The sequence below is a fragment of the Phocoena sinus genome, chromosome 5, assembly GCF_008692025.1.
Source record: "Phocoena sinus isolate mPhoSin1 chromosome 5, mPhoSin1.pri, whole genome shotgun sequence".
NCBI lineage: Eukaryota > Metazoa > Chordata > Mammalia > Artiodactyla > Phocoenidae > Phocoena > Phocoena sinus.
The window spans coordinates 77489004-77502439 of record NC_045767.1 but is presented as its reverse complement, the minus strand read 5'-3'; the positions used below and the strand labels follow the sequence as shown (position 1 = coordinate 77502439).

Genomic DNA, 13436 nt, shown 5'->3' with positions numbered 1-13436 from the left:
AGCAAGGAATACCTTATAATTAAATTTAGCTCAAAACATCAACGATAATTTTGACAATATACTTTACAATTCAAAGGAAACCAGTTCAAGAAAGATACCAATGCAAAGATAACTTTCACTAGTCTTATACCTCATTTGGAAATCTCACAGATCACATGGTCTTAGTTAATTAAAGACTCTTATTTCAGACACAGTGATGTCCACCTGATGCCACAATTTCCATAGAGTGTTCATAAGTTGTTCAGGATCTTTATGTATTCCAACCCAGCAGCCATTAACAAAAATCTTGGTTGCACTAAAATGCAACACCAAAAGCATTTTGTACTTAGTAACCCTATAATAAGCTATAACTAAAGATTAACAATAGTTTTTTGCATCTATACACACTCAGCAACAGCTGCAGGAGAAATTTCTTCTAAACTTCCATACTCCATTCTTCTAAAAATACCAGAATTGGAGAAGGTTGAGATCCAACTGAAATATAAGCCATCAGAGCTAAATTCTTCACAAGTCCTACAGCATGGCCCTTGGAATAAATAAAGTACATATTACTCATACTGATTTAACATGCCTATCGAAATTCTTTTCCAAAAATATTTTTCCTTCAATTTGACCTCAGGATGTACTCTTACTTCCTAAGAACAAAATTATAAATAATATCTTAGTTCTAAACTACACTACACAATTAAATAAAAATTTGCTTCTAAAAATAATTATACCCTACATAATTACTGTCAGACTTTTTATCCTGAACATAAATTCTAATGCATTGCCTCTGGAGTCTCAGCAGGACACACCATTCCCCACAATGTATTATGCAACTGTCTTGGTTTTGCTAGCTTGCCATCTCTACCAATGGAAGGATTTAAACAACACAGGTGAGAAAGAGTAGATGCAAAAGTCAGGCAGTTTAAATACCTAGAAAACAATAGCAAATCTTTAAAGTTTGGGCGTTTCTGTTACTCACACTATCATGTTTTTGGCAAATACTAGAATGAAGCAAAGTCATATTTTTACATATAATCCACTCAGTGTTCAACTGTCCCCATCCCTCCTTTCTCCATCCTGCCCTGGATAATCTTACTCACCCCTGTAACTTAACTGACCCTTATAGCAGGGATGGCAAATACATGACATATAGTTCTAACATACCACGTAAATGTTTTGTTTATGGTCTATCTCCAACCACTAGGATGTTAGTTCCACAAGGGTGGGGAATTTTATTTATTTGTTTCATTCTCTGTTGGATTTAAAGAATCCATTTGGGTCATGTAACCATATCAATAAATACTCTAATAACTAAAATATACTCCACTTTCTAACTCTGTGACTAGTGTTTGGTCTACATTACCTTACTTCTCTGTAGTCTTAAAGACTCTGGACAATTCAGGACAACTTTAAGAATATAAATTACTCCTGAGACAAGGATCATCAATGGAAAAAACTGATAAGGAAATGCTTATTTATCTAGACTCAACAAACCTTTCCACAAAAATAGTAACTTCACAGTGGAAGAATCTAACAGATGCCACTGTGAAGTTAATATTACCAATAATGGGACAAAATGACACGCTGTGACTCCTGATGTGATGCCCTGGGAAGTACACAATATGATCTCTGTATTTGTCCTGCCAAAAAATGCATAAATTGAATCTAATCATAAGGAAATATTGGAAAAGCCCAAATTGAGGATATCCTACAAAATAAATGGCCTATCCTTTTCAAAAATTTCAGTGTTCTGAAACACTGAGGATAAATACAAGGGAAGATAGGGACTTACCTGGTGGCGCAGTGGTTAAGAATCTGCCTGCCAATGCAGGGGACACGGGTTTGAGCCCTGCTCTGGGAAGATTCCACATGCCGCGGAGCAACTAAGCCTGTGCACCACAACTACTGAGCCTGCACTCTAGAGCCCGCAAGCCACAACTACTGAGGCTGCATGCCACAACTACTGAAGCTCACGCCCCTAGAGCCCGTGCTCTGCAACAAGAGAAGCTATCACAACAAGAAGCCCATGCACCGTAACGAAGAGAAGCCCCTGCTCGCTGCAACTAGAGAAAGCCCGCGTGCAGCAACAAAGACCCAAAGCAGCCAAAAATAAATAAAGACAAGGGAAGATAAAAGGAGACTAAAGAGACATAAAAACAACATGCAATACATGATCGTGGACTAGATTTCTGAACCAGAAAAAAAAATGCCATTAAGGACATGATCAGCACAACTGGCAAAAACCTGAATAAGATGGCGAAGCTAACAGTGTTGTACCAAAGTTAAATGTCCTGATTTGGATAATTATACTACAATTGGGTAAGTGAATGTCCTGGTTCTTAGGAAATATACACTGAAGTATTTAGGATTAAAGGGGCATGAATGCCTGAAACTTACTCTCAAGCGGTCCAGAAAAAAATAAAACGTATATATAGATAATAGAATCCTAAAGTAAATGAGGCAAAGGTAACAACTGGTGATTCTGGGTGCAGAGTATAGGAGGGTTATCTGCAACTTTCCTATAAATTAGAAATGATTTCAAAGTAAAAGGTTTAAAAAAAAAAAGGTATCAACTACTCTTTTTCCCTTTATACTAAATAGCGCCAGACTAGTATGCTTTTATGGTTTTCCTTACTACTCTTTCTTCTTGTTGATGTCAATGAACTCTGGCTGCCTCTAGGTTTCATGTCTGCTTTACAGAGAATTGTCAGGAGAGAAGGCAAGGCAGGGCTGAAGGCTTGCACTACACAGTAAACAGCATGGGGTTTGCAACAGCTAAACTGATCTTCAGAACAGCTCTGTACTGTGTTTTAGGATTAGCAACAGTCAATAACTTTAAATCTCATGAAAATACTATGAATACATTTTGCTTGTGCAATACCATTTCCATCATCTCTGGATCTTCAAAATCATAAATAATATGCTCTGAAATATCTCTGTCAGACACAAAATCTAACGCTCTAAAAAAATTAATGATGAAAATGTCTGGGTTAATATATGGTAGGGTTGCCACAATGTGCTGAACAATAGCACTCTTTTTGCACCCTAGGAAAAAAAACATCATTAGAATATGAGGACACAGAGATTGTAGCCATATATAAACATCATAAGAACCGTTTTATATACATGTTCATTATATGTATTTCAAAAGAAGCATGCCTCTCATATTTTAAGGAACGTCCTATGGCTGCTTTTCAAACCAATGGAACAGGTTTACTCATTTGATGGACAGACTGGTCATTTGGACCTGAGAGAACTTGCATTATCTACTCTCTCTGTCTGCCAAGATCCTCTAGAATTCCCCAAGGCTAGATTTGGAAATGACCTTTGGCTGCAAAACACAGACCTCCAAGTCCTTTCCCCCAACCAAAAAAATTAAAAACTTTGGAAGAAAGAAAGAAATGAGGGCAAAATAAGAGAGAATATGGATAGACAAATGTGGGAAAAGCTAAGCACAAAATGAAAAATAAATATTAACTCTTAGTTGGTCTGTGAGGTATCTCCACATACGAACAATGTTTTAAAATTAACAAACAGCCTCTCTCATATAAGCTTCTCTTTTCCAATTTTTCCCCCTTTAATTGCAACACAGACAGAAATGAAATAAAAGTTACTAGCTTACACTGCATTACACAACACCTGGTTTCTCAGTTTTAATCAAATTTCTTTCCTTCAATATCAAATTCTATCTTTTCTTGGCCTCATAACCCTACATTATCATGGTCCATCTAATAAAAGTTTGTTGTCTTCCTCCTCCTACTTCAGGCCTCCTTCCTTAGAAACCTTATCCCATCTCACGGATGTTCAGTAACAACTTTACATAAAGGATATGCAAATCTTCATCTTGATCTTTTTCCTGTACCGTCAACCCTCATGTCTCCGATTGCTATTTCATTCTTTCAACTTAGATACCAATTATTCCATTCAGTCTATTATTTGTTTCATCAAAAAAATTTTTCTGAATAAGCAAAACATTAAAGCAGAATGCCTACATCATGCACCACCCAAAATCTTTTGTCTAAAAATGAACTCACTAGGTTCTCCCTAAAAACCAATTCTTGGGAGTTCTCTATTTTATCTAGGACCTCGGAGTAAGAACCACACAATCTTAATTGATTCATTCTCATATTATATCAAATTTATCACTATATCTGGATGATTTTCCTTTCTCTGTCACTAATTAATTCATTTTGCCCATAGCTGCCATGATAATCTCTCTAACATACTGGGTTCTTACTTTTGCCCTCCATAATCCAGGCCGATGCTTATCAACAAAAAATGCACATCACAGTCACCTGGGGATCTTTTCCAAACCCTTGTGCTTGGGCCCCGTTCTACCCCCATTCACAAGTAAAAACCATTTAAATTCTTTAAAACACCTATTCTACATGGGATTTTAACTTCAGGCACTTAAACATCTCTGATGTTCAAGACTCCTTCTTAAAAAACTTATAAAAGTGATATTAGACTCTGCAGAACTGTTTGTAAGAGCACAAGACTGGAAACCTAAATGTCCATCAAAATAGAAATGGTTCAAAAAATTATGCTACATCTACACATGGAATATCACAGCTCAAAAACAATGATCAATTGCTGATCTAAATATATTTTTAAAGGATACCAGCAACCTTCAAACAGTGCATACGTTATGCTCCCATTTATAATTTTGTGTTAAGACTATTTCTGGATGGATTCATGAGAAATTATCAAAAACAGCTACCACAGGACTTCCTTGGTGGCGCAGTGGTTAAGAATCTGCCTGCCAATGCAGGGGACACGGGTTCGAGCCCTGGTCTGGGAAGATCCCACATGCTGCGAAGCAACTAAGCCCATGAGCCACAGCTACTGAGCCTGTGGTCTAAAGCCCACGAGCCACAACTACTGAAGCCTGCGCACCTAGAAGCCTGTGCTCTGCAACAAAAGAAGCCACAGCAATGAGAAGCCCACGCATTGCAACCAAGAGTAGCCCCGGTTCACCGCAACTAGAGAAACCCTGCGCACAGCAACGAAGACCCAACGCAGCCATAAATAAACAAACAGCTACCGCTGGGGAAGAAATCTGGGGATCAAAGGAAGACTACTTTTTATAGTGTACCCTTTTTTGTAATTTTTTGAACTATTTTAATGTGCACATGTGCCTTATTCAAAACAATAAAAAATGTACATGAAATTAAATAAGAGTTGATTACAACAAATTTCCAATACAGTTGTAAAGATTAAATCAAGCAAACTGAGTAACATAATTGGCACATAGCAAATATTCAAGAAATGCTAGCTGTTATTATATTACATTATTATAAGCAACATGCCTAGGGTAGGCAGCTACTAAGATAGTGCTCGATGATCCCTGCTTACTATTACTGCCTTGTATAATCCCCTCCCTTGAGTATGGACTGGATGTGATGACTTGCATCTAATAAATAGAACTTGGCAAAAATGATAGGATGTTGCTTCCAAGATTAAGGTATAAAAAGATGGTGATTTCTAGGAATTCCCTGGCAATCCAGTGGTTAGGACTTGGTGCTTTCACTGCCAGGGCCTGGGTTCAATCCTTGGTTGGGGAACTAAGACCCTGCAAGTCTCGAGGCGCAGCCAAAAAAAAGAAAAACAAAAAAAAGGTGACTACCATCCTGCCCTTATGCTCTACAAATTTTCTTAATTACTCTCTCTGCCAAAGTGAGCTGCCATGTTATCAGTTGCTGTATGGAGGGGAGCCAAGCGGCAAGGAACTGATTCCTGCCAACAACCATGCAAACGAGCCTTAAGATGATGACTGCAGCCCAGACAAATAACTTGACTGAAGCCTTGTGAGAGATACTTAGCTAAAGGACCCAACTAAGCCACATCCAGAAACTGTAAGATGATAAATGTTGCTACTGGAGTGATTTATTACACAGTAGTAAGTAAATAATAAAATACCTAGCATATAACACTGATAATATGCTCCAGAAAAACTTTTTGACTAAATATGCAGTCTGGTAACTTACAAAACTAGACCAACAGGAATAAACCCAAACAATATCATGTAATAGTCCATACCTGTCCTCCTCTTGCCAGCATGCTAACCCAGATAGTGGGTCAAAAGAATTCTCCAGACATGATCTACACTCTCCTGTGTAGGCATATTTAGAATCCTTTTTGGCAAACACAAAGGTTGTGTTTGTTGCCATTTTCTCTTGACCAATCAGAACGTATATGGACAATAAAAGTTACAGCCATAAAACCCACAAGGTCCTTGAAGTAGAAAGAAGCGTGAAATCTGCATCTTAATTTAATCTCATCATACAGGCTCACTGAAACATCAATTCTTGAACTTTACAAACTCCATTTTGCAAAAATGCTCCATAGAAACATACAAGTTTGAACAACTGACCAAATTTCTAGTGCGTATTATATACAGCTAAATAAAACCTTGGTTTATATAAATTCAGCTGTCACCCCCCTAAATAATTCAACTACCACTTTCAGATTATTCTATAGAAAAACTTACTTTTTAATTTCAACTTTCATAATTTAAATCTTAATGATAATTGTGTAATTTTTAAAAAATAATGCTACTAGGGCTTTCCTGGTGGTGCAGTGGTTAAGAATCCACCTGCCAATGCAGGGGACATGGGATCGAGCCCTGGCCCGGGAAGATCCCACATGCCGTGGAGCAACTAAGCCCGTGCGCCACAACTACTGACCCTGCGCTCTAGAGCCCACGAGCCACAACTAATGAGCCCACACGCCACATCTACTGAAGCCCACGCACTTCAGAGCCTGTGCTCCGCAACAAGAGAAGCCACTGCAACGAGAAGCCCGCGCACCGCAACGAAGAGTAGCCCCCGCTCGCCACAACTAGAGAAAGCCTGTGCACAGCAACAAAGACCCAACACAGCCAAAAATAATAAACAAATAAAATAAATTTATAAAAATAACGCTACTATACCTTTTCTGATCCATTAATAATGAAGTAGCCATCAGGATCCAAGAGGCATCCATGTAACTCACAAAGATCATGATCTGCTAAGCCATTTAGTAGACAGTAAATTGAATGCAACATAACTGGAACTTTACCAATAAAGGTTTTCTGATGCTGCATCTGAAGTTGTTCTTCACCTTCTTTAATGACTGTTTCTGTTATAAAGTGGAGCAGAAAATAAAAGCAGATCACAAGTTAATAGTAAGGTAATTGTTAAAACCCCCAACTGGTTAAAACTGCATTTTCTAAACTGTATTTCAATATCAGCTGCTGGAATAACTCTTTCTTACGTGAGATTTCTTAATCTGGCTTCACGTGGCAACACTGGTGAAGCAGCATCATCTCTTATGGGCTTGGAGAGGTAAAGCTGTTCAAACTTCAGCAAATATCTTGGCTAAAATGAAACCAAAAAACATGAAGAGGGTGAATAATTTTTTTCCATAAAACTTTTGATGATTCCATTTAAACCACCATTAACATTTTGAGTAGAAGAAACTCTATAAACCGACTAAATCAATCCACTTTAATATGGGTACTCTCCAAAGTCAACAGCCATATTCCACAGACATAAAGTTTTATACTTCATCACTTTCTTAAGGTGTAAGACAAAAAGCAACATTTATCAAGAGTTAATATATCACAAGTAAGTAAGACTATACACGTATCATACGCTCTGAATTTATATGAAACAATTAAAATGGATTTGCACTAATGATCTACACAGCCGTTTCATGTGCTGTCTCCTTCATTCAGGTCAGAAGTACAGTTACCAGAAAAAAAAGAAAAGATAAATTTGGACAATTAGAACTATACTCTAATCTCATCAATAGAACATAGAAAAACTAAACCTAACTCTTCAATTAAACCTACAGAAAATCCTAATTACTACTCTACATAAAGGACTGAATACTTCTAGCCCTGGCTGACTATAGCTCAGCCCTTAGCAGAAAAAAAAAGTTTTCAGTAACATATCTATTTGCTGCCCAATAAAACAAGACCCACGAAAACTTTCCAATTATAAATGGATAGTGTATTTCTCTCTAGATCAATTCTCAGAGGAGGAGAAGATGAGAGTAAGCAGACCATTAAAGGTAAATTGTTGACACCCAAGCTTCCCAAACTGGAGTAGGAAAAAAGCATAGAGAACTGGTGGTGATAATGAGTCAAATGGAAGCCAGCCATCCAACTACTCATTTCTACTATCACCCTAGTATAGGACATCATTATCTGAAACCCAAGCTATACCAAGATTTTAATCTGACTCCAGCCTCTCCACGCCAAGTAAACATGATCTCCAAAGTAACCTTTCTAAAATAATGCTTCATGCACATTCTTTGACAATCTTTCCACAATTCCCTTGACATCCAAAGGCTGTGACAATCTGGTTTCATCTTATCTTCTACTAATACCTATCAAAAACAAATCAAACCAAAAATCATATACTGTTATAGACCCTAAAATCTATCCCCAAGCCAAATATTGATATACCAAGTATTTATTTGCTGAAATGATTAAGTATCTTTTCTCTACTAAGACAAGTCCTACCCTGCCCTTCAGAGTTAAAGTCCCTCCCATCTCTTCCTGTAGGCTCTGATATACCAGCTTGAGAGATCTCTTCCTCCATAAGTACTTATGACACTGGCACTTTGAAAATGCTACATTATAATATTGTTGTCTCTCTTGTTTTGCAAAGACCATGAAGAGAAAATGCTCTAAGTATAAAAAAGGCATTTTATGCCCATTTTCCAACACAGTGCCAGAAGTGCCAATTATTTTTGTTCTTAACAGCAGAAGTCTGTGCAGCATCTCCAGCCAGAATAAGAATAATACATCAGCCCTTACAAGATAAGCTACAGAAAAGAGGGACTGAACTGGCCGGAAGTAATATTCTCTCTTTCTGTCTAATTCTATTTCTGGGGCTCTCCCTACTTCCCCTTGTTTTTCAGTTTTCCCTGTCCCTCAAGGCCCATCATGCTGCCTCTCTACTCAAAAACTAGGGTCAGTCATTATTATTCATGTAAAACTAGATTCTAAAATTATAGCCTCGGGACTTCCCTGTTGGTGCAGTGGTTAAGAATCTGCCTGCCAATGCAGGGGACATGGGTTTGATCCCTGGTCCGGGAAGATCCCACATGCTGTGGAGCAACGAAGCCCATGTGCCACAACTACTGAGCCTGTGCTCTAGAGCCTGTGAGCCACAACTACTGAGCCCACGTGCCACAACTACAGAAGCCCGCATGCCTAGAGCCTGTACTCTGCAACAAGAGAAGCCATCTGAATGAGAAGCCCGTGCACCGTAACGAAGAGTAGCCCCTGCTGACTGCAACTAGAGAAAGCCCCCACGCAGCAACAAAGACCCAATGCAGCCAAAAATAAAGTTATATAAAAAATAAGTTAAATAAAATTATAGCCTTGCTATGATTTTAACAATGCTAAAAAAATATGCACGTGAAAACAAAGACTACAATGAACTTAGAAAAATTAAAACAGCTAATATGATTGATGGTTTTCCTTTATTATATCTTCTATTGTTATGATAATGTATTTCATGCAACAAATAATCAAGGGAAAAAGTCCTTCACACACTTTTTCTTTTATGATTCCTTACACTGTAAAAGAAAAAAGTGAGGTTTTTCTGAAGCAATATAACTATTTCTGGCTTGCTTCTCTTAGTAGTCTATCATATCTCTGAGTTCGGTCTTACTGGCTATTAAATACTTACTATCTGAATAAGGATTAGGGTTTTACATTACTTGCAAAAATGCATCTCTCCATTAGTAAGAATAAATCAGGAGCTGATTGATGATACTAGAAGAACACTACTAAAAACACCTACAGACCCTCTTCTTTTTTTTTTTTTTTTTAACTGTTAGGCCAGGTGAGTTAAGGACTGAAATTTCAAATCAATACTCTTATTTATGTTACTTTATTAGAATAACCATTTTACTGGTTCTTCAACTTCTCTACTAGCATGCTGTTTCCGCTTATAGGTCTATAGGTGGAGCATCTTCCACAATTCTTTGAGTAGACATCTGAATAAACTCATCAAAAGCATCCAGCTGTTGTCTGACCAAGCCTTTCTTGTCAAAATGGGAACTGGAAAAACAGTTGAGTTCATAATCAGTTACAACTCAGTGATGCTTTCTAGCATATTTCCCCATTTCCATTATTATTAAATTCAGTAAATACTAATCATTAAATACCAACCACTCTATACAAATCATTACAAAAAATACTATGTGGTATCCAAAAAAGGAATAAATCTAAGAACGCTTTCTCTGTAGAACTTAAATTTGGGGGAAAGAGACATATTGGTAAAATAATTCAAACAGAACTTAACTGTAAGAAAGCCCTAATTTACAAATGCCCTTTATATATCAATTTCATCCAATATGTTTGAAACATTTCTTGAAAAATGTGTCTGAAGATAAAAACTAAACAAAATGCACAAAGATAAAAATAAGTATGACAACATGAATGGACCTTTAGATAATTATGCTAAGTCAGATGGAGGACAAATACCATATGATTTCACTCATATGTGGAATCTAAAAAAAAAAAACCCAAAACCAAACCAACCAACAAACAAAAGAACAGAAAAACGAACTCACAGATATAGGACAGATTAATGGTTACCAGAGGGGAAGGGAGTTGAGGGGTAGTTGAAATGGGTGAATGGGATCAACTGTACGATGATGGATGGTAACTAGACTACGGTGGTGATCACTCTGTTGTATATACAGATGTTGAACTATAATGCTGTATTCCTGAAACTTATATAATTTTTAAAAAGGATTAAAAAAGGGATAAAATAAGAACTCTAGGCGGGGTCTACAGGGAGGAGAGCGGCCGGGGTTGGTCAGGGCGCATGCGGCCGGCGGCGCCTGCACAACCCGGTCCCGGTCGGTTCAGGGCTCCGGGACCCCGTGCCCGCCGCCCGCGCGCCGCCGCCGCCTCAGACGTCACTTGTGGAATTCTTTCCCCCGGCGGCTGTAACTTTAAACCGGCCTGAACGAGGCCTATTTTTAGTCAGAAACCAGCCACCGGAGAATGGCTGTGGAGAACGCTGAGATGGAGGGCCAGCCCGCCACTTGAAGATTCCTCACCAAGTGGCCGGGAAGGACCGGCTTGACCTAGGAATCCTTCTTTGAGATTTCAAGGTTCTGTCGCCCCCTTCTAGGGATGGCCGGACTGGTTGCTGAGGGGCTTTTGACTGAGGGTGCTGCCCAAGCCTGGGGAGCTGTACATGAATGAACCGCATCGCCTGGCCTCAGAGCGCTGACTCTGAGGCCACCACGCATGAGCCCAGGCCACCATCCTGCAGAAGTCACAACAGGAGCTCCTTAGGGACCGGCTTGTGGTGGTGAGGAGCCAGGAGATGCATGTAGCTGCCAAGTACCGCCAGGCCTCCCTGTACGTGGGTGACCTCCACGCGGATGTCACCGAGGACCTGCTGTTTAAGAAGTTCAGCGCTGTGAGGCCTGTGCTGTCTATCTGCATCTGCAGGGACCTGGTCACCTGCCGCTCTCTGGGCTATGCCTATGTGAACTTTCTGCAGCTGGCAGATGCCCAGAAGGCCCTGGACACCACGAACTTTGACCCTATAAAGGGCAAATCCATCCGTCTCATGTGGTCTCAGCATGACGCCTACTTGAGGAAATCTGGAATTGGGAACGTGTTCATCAAGAATCTGGACAAATCCATTGATAACAAAACCCTTTATGAACACTTTTCATCTTTTGGGAAGATCCTGTCCTCCAAGATGATGAGTGATGATCACGGCTCCAGGTGCTACGCGTTCGTGCACTTTCAGAACCAGATTGCCACCGATAGGGCCATCCAGGAGACGAATGGTGCACTGCTTAAGGACTGCAGGCTGTTTGTTGGCAAATTCAAAAGCCGCAAAGATTGGGAAGCTGAGCTCCAAAACAAAGCCAGTGAGTTCACCAATGTTTACATCAAAAACTTCGGAGATGACATGGATGATGAGAGACTGAGGGAAGTTTTCAGCAAATATGGGAAAACCCTGAGTGTTAAGGTGATGACAGATTCCAGTGGGAAATCCAAAGGCTTTTTGGCTTTGTGAGTTTTGATAGCCATGAGGCTGCCAAAAAGGCTGCTGAAGAAATGAATGGAAAGGACATAAATGGACAACTGCTTTTTGTAGGCCGGGCACAAAAGAAAGCAGAGCGACAGGCTGAGTTAAAGCAAATGTCTGAGCAGCTGAAACAGGAAAGATTTTGGCAGTGCCGGGGGGAAAAACTCTATATTAAGAACCTGGATGAGACCACTGATGATGAAAAGCTACGGAGGGAGTTTTCTTCATTTGGATCAATTAGCAGAGTTAAGGTAATGCAGGAAGAAGGGTGAAGCAAAGGGTTTGGCTTGATCTGCTTCTCCTCTCCTGAGGAGGCCACTAAAGCAATGACTGAGATGAATGGCCGCATCTTGGCCTCCAAGCCGCTCAACATTGCCCTGGCCCAGAGGCTGTAGGAGAGGAAAACTTAATGCACCAGCCAGTGTTTGTAGCAGCTTGGGGGATGTTAGTGGTCTCTGCCTGAATCGTCCTCAGTAAATTTCAAATCCCAACTGATGGGTGCTTAGTTTAGTAAACATTAGGATCGAAGGTTTTGTATACAAAGCTATTTATTTTTCTTTGGAGGAAAAATAAGTGAATCTTAGAACCTCAGTTCTTTTTATAGAGGCACACCATCTAATTATAATATGGTATATTTTTCTAATTTTGATGTAGTGCTAATAGCAATAAGTATAATTAGATATATTTTTACTGCATTTTGAACCAACTGAAGTGTGGTAATTATTTGCATTTATTGCATACTTTTTCTTATTTTAATAATATTGCTAGCTTTAATTTCTTCCATGAAAATATGCCCAAAGTAGTTCTTATACCCAAGGATTGCAAAGTAATTTATTTTTACAAACAGAAATCTTCTAATTTCTCATCTATTTTTTTTTTTTTTTTTTTTTTTTTTTTTTTTTTTTTTTTTTTTTTTTTTTTTATGCGTTACGCGGGCCTCTCACTGTTGTGGCCTCTCCCGTTGCGGAGGACAGGCTCCGGACGCGCAGGCTCAGCGGCCATGGCTCACGGGCCCAGCCGCTCTGCGGCATGTGGGATCCTCCCAGACCGGGGCACGAACCCGTGTCCCCTGCATCGGCAGGCGGACTCTCAACCACTGCGCCACCAGGGAAGCCCTCATCTATTTTTTTTAAAGAAACCAAAGTTTAAAAATTGCTACTACAAACTCAATATCTAATTTCATTTTGAATTAATGTTTAAAATACTAGGAAATAGTTGAATTTCCTTTCAATTTATATCCTGAAATGGTGTTTTTCTGATGGCTGAAATTAATGATGGAGTTTTTAATGTTGCCTACAAACCTGCTTTATAGGATATTTTACTGTTCTTTCCATTGGTTGACATAATCCAGGTGCTTGCTGGTTATCAAAATTGTGACTTGAATAG

General features: G+C 39.2%; 1 protein-coding gene and 1 pseudogene across 3 annotated transcripts in view; one reads left to right on the top strand and one right to left on the bottom strand.

The window, feature by feature from the left end:
* Positions 1-13436, bottom strand: part of LOC116754783 (RE1-silencing transcription factor-like) — a 195577-nt gene that overhangs the window by 163267 nt on the left and 18874 nt on the right. For all 3 annotated transcript variants that reach the window (XM_032633718.1, XM_032633719.1, XM_032633720.1), the window contains exons 3-4: positions 7243-7346; positions 6920-7107 (exon numbers count right to left, since the gene is read on the bottom strand). The gene's annotated coding sequence lies outside the window, so the exon portion shown is untranslated. The remainder of the gene's footprint in view (positions 1-6919; positions 7108-7242; positions 7347-13436) is intronic.
* On the top strand, positions 11331-12445 carry LOC116753959 (annotated as a pseudogene).